Raw genomic sequence first — 4,537 nt, forward strand, 5'->3', positions numbered from 1 at the left:
AGATCCCTGAGATAGGCCTGCATGAGACGTTGTCATGGGCTCTGGGCCTCCAGTTGGATTCGTGGGAGGCATTGTTATGAGCTCTGGGTATTCAGCTCAACTCATGTAGGACATTGTTGTGGGATCCAGGCCCTCAGCTGGATTCCTTGGTCTTAGTGTGTGGACAGATTTCCTGCACTCTTTTCTATACTGTTCTTTGGGTGACTTATAAATAATCATATGAAGTATGTGTCCTGTATTATGTTGTTCCCCTTGCAAAATAAGCCGCCCCAAACCGACACAGCATGTATCCAAAATCATTAAAGTTTACACAGTCATTGGAATATAGAAGTGAATTATACACAACAGATAATAAATTCATTAGTTAAAAGGTAGTACTGATTGAAAATAGAAACGGGACCAAGAAGGTCTTCATAGAAAATTGATTTGTCAAAAATGGATATATAATGTATTACTAAGGGAATACAATGAATGTTCAAGGTAGATCATTGTTGGGTAGAGAATATCATGCTTCTCCATAAACTACCACTGCTCTATGAACAACTGATTTAACCTAGTATGACCTTTCTTACTTGTCTGTATATAACTCATGGGTTCAGCAAGCTAATTCAAGCCCCAGTGAGAATTTTCAGGTTTTTTATCCAATTTGGCTACCTACACTGCTTAAATCAAGAAGGAAATTGCCATGTCATCACTTGACTTTATGCTCTAATCCAAAGGCAATAAAATTATTAGGTAAAATTTGTTTCCTTCAGAAGCTCTAAACATTTTTACACATCTTGGCTGATTTTAAAAATTGTGTCAAATATTTTTTTTAAAATAGGAACTAAAAAACTTCTAAATACACCATTGTTTCATTGCTCTGACTAATTAGACTAGGACAATACACAAACATAAGAGTCAAAGCATCAGCTCCCATAAGCAATTGGGAGTCCTCATTAGCACCGGGGGCTCATGCAGATAAACTGGAAAACATGCATTCGGTCACATACTTTTCTGCCACAACTGTCCAAACATTTATCTTTACTCTACTAAAATACAACTGAGAAGAATAAGGCAAACGCAATTTTTCTGGAAACACAAGGGCTGCAGTTATCATCTGCTTTATTCCCTGCTGTATTCCCAGTTCCTACAGCGTCCAGTTCATGATAGGTGATCAATCGTTTTGAAAAAATATATATATTCTTTCTGAGCACTAAAATTATAATATTGTAATTATGCTTTTCTCCAAGAAAATCAAAGTCCATTTAAAAGTCTTTCTCATTTACTTTTCACGTAATGTAGGAAGAATAATTATTTTGTGCCTACTTTTCAAGTGCATGTAACTAGCCTAATTATTTTTAAACTATTTAGAACCATATTTACATACAAACTTTGTTACAGTCGAGCTATTTAAATATGTTCCAATTGAATGGAACCATTTTCATTACGATAACACATGTTATCCTATAACAAATGAAACTTAGAAGCTTTATAAAGATAAAAGGAAAGTAATAAATAGATGTTAACCTTCATCTAGTATTGTAGATACATAATTTGAAAAACATTTGGAAATATTCTGAGAACTAGCATATGAGATGAATAAAACAGACATATTATCATATTCCTAAAAATGGGAAATTGTGACATCAAGAATCTGTTTTTTGCCTGAATTTAGAGAGCAAATCAGAGGCAGTGCCGTATCTCATTACCTTTATTCCAACTTCATAAATAGAATGTAATAAAAGCCAACCTTTTGAATTGAGCTAAGTGTTACTTATTTTCATGTTTTCATAAGCTTTGAACTGATGACATCTTCTCAAAAACCACCTAAGTAATAAAGAAAATGAATTTGAATTCTTGGGCCTTTCATCTGTTGAGGGCATAAACATTACAGGTGATTGTTCTATTTGCTTAAAATAACCATCTTTTATAACAGTTCTAATAAAGGCAGTAACCTACTTGCACAGTCTCACAGCCAACTTTTGAACAATTAAGCAAGAAAAGTATCTAAATTTTCAGATCTGAGAGAAGCCTTCATTTTTTTATAAAAGCTTTATCTTAGTATAATTTCATCTATACAACAACTAAATTATTATTTCTGTTTAAACAGAACTCTATTATACTCCAACTGTACTGTAACAGACAATCTCAAATGTGTCTGTTATCCACCAGCACAACACTGAAATATTGATCTTTAGCCTTTCCATTTCATGGTTCAAAATCTATGCTAGATCTCAGCTGTCACTAGAATAATGTCTACATTCCTTAATAATGCCTATTCCTTTGACACCCAAAGTAGTTTGAATGTACAGTGGGTTTACAGAAACAAAGAAAAAGCTAGCCATTCATATCCAGTCATTTCCTGCTCTAATGTAGGAAGGTCAGAGAAAAGGAGTGTAATGGTTGATACATTGTGTCAACTTGAGAAGTTTAGAAGTTTAACTAAGCTACTCAGCAGTGGGCCAGGGTCCTCACTTTGTAAACATCCTCATCCTGTTCAAGAAGAGGACACAGAGATGGTGTGAGTGCTATACCCCTCCCCGCTGAGTGCGAGTAGCCTCCTTACAATGTAAGGGGAAAAAAGAGGCTTGCTGCCCCTGCCCTCCTCTTGCTCTTGTGGCTCTTGCTGTCTTCTGCCGCCTTGAACTGTTGCCCCTCTGCCATGCCACCCTGCCTTGGAGCCAGCTGCTTATGGCCAGAAACCTCCCCAAACTATGAGCTAAATAAACCTTTCCTCCCTTAATGTTGGATGTTGGGTATTTTGTCTCAGCAACGAGAGAAAACTAAGCAAGACAAGGAGCATGTCAGAGAAAGATCTGGCTTGAATATGTCCAAGGGGTTGTCAAAATGGTGAAGTCATTTCTAAAGTGACCATTAGTTTTGACCCACTGATAAAATTTCACTCCATTTTCCTACTCATACATTTTCTAGACAAGCAAATCTTGCATTTTCTTTTTTTTTAATGCCTCAGCTCACACTTCTCATGCCTGCTGGGGAAAAAAATGTATACATTTATTTTTCCTTTTCTTTGTATGTTTTTGCCCTTTTTCAAAATTCATTCCAAATCCAGCTCTTGCACGAAAACTTCCACTTCTGGAGTAATTCATGAAAACAGTGTTTATTGAGCACGATTAAATGAGATGATATAGTAAAGCAATATCGCTAATTTTGAATTTTGTATTTTACTAGATCTCATTCACAATTATTATGATAAGTTTCAAAACAGTGACTTATCCCAACTATTTTATGTGGCTATTAAAATATTTTCAAATAGTTATGATAATAATAATCAATACAATTATTAAAAAGAAGTGCATTTTTATTTTTTGGTACCAGGAATCAAACTCAGGACCTTGTGCTTACCAGGCAGGCGCTTGTGCCACTGAGCTATATCCCTGGACGAAGTGCATTTTTAATGTCATTATCTATGGCAAATAATCATGTTTTAAATGTGGATTTAATTTTCTGAGAATGGATAATTCTCCTCAGAACCTTTAACAATAAATGCTTGAAAAGAAAGGTCTTGGTCACAACTGAATCTCTAGAACCTAATATAGCACCTATAACTCATGTTGATTAAACAGATGAAGTCTGGATCAAAAATAGTTGTGATTATGAAGAAATTGTGTTTCTGGGCTCTAAAGGAATACTGAGGAGTAGCTTCACAAATGTTTGAGCAGTTGCCACTTCATTGGCTTTCTAAAGGGAGTAAAAGCCGGGCACGGTGGTGCATGCCTGAAATCTCAGCACTTGGGAGGCTGAGGCAGGAGGATTGTTGCGAGTTTGAGACCAGCCTGGGCTACAAAGTGAGTTCAAGACTAGCCTGAACTGCAGAATGAGACCCTGTCTCAAAAAGACAAAACAGAATAAATAAAATAAAGGGAATAAAATCTCATAAATGTAAAAGAGTATTTTTAATTCATCATTATTTTAGTTATACTTCTGTATAGATTGATTTGATGGTTATTTAAGAAATAATCATCAAAATTTAAAACTGCACATGCTATTTGAGCTGTTTTATTTTAAAATACTGTGCAAATCATATAGATAGCTTAGGAAGTCTGCAATTAAATCGCATCTAAATATTAAGTTATTAGGCATTGAAAGCAGTAATAGTTTACTTTTCTATTTTTCCTAAAATTTCTATTCTGAATAAGTATTAATTTATTAAAATTTTACAATAAAGTGGGAACTTCAAAACTCAGTTTACTGGGGTGCAGATATTATCTTTACCTACCCTACTAACCAACTCAGATACTCCATTACCTCTTCTATGTGAGGAGAATTCTGCAGAGTACTACAGCCACCAGTGAACAAGATATAGCCTTTGTCTTGGTGACTGAGAATATAGTGAGATTTAGAAATTAGGAATCTAGGGAGAAACAGAGCTGGTATATAATCACTACAGAGTTTCATGCAAACTACAATGGGAGGAAGCCCAAAGTGCTATAGGACCATGTGGGAAAGGCAACTTTCTTCAAAAGTCAGGAAAGGCTTCTCCAGAAAAGTGACACTGAAACCATGACTGAGAGACAAATGAGAGATAGCTAGATAA

The sequence above is a fragment of the Chinchilla lanigera genome, unplaced genomic scaffold (genome assembly GCF_000276665.1).
Source record: "Chinchilla lanigera isolate Chin_1 unplaced genomic scaffold, ChiLan1.0 scaffold00035, whole genome shotgun sequence".
Taxonomy (NCBI): domain Eukaryota; kingdom Metazoa; phylum Chordata; class Mammalia; order Rodentia; family Chinchillidae; genus Chinchilla; species Chinchilla lanigera.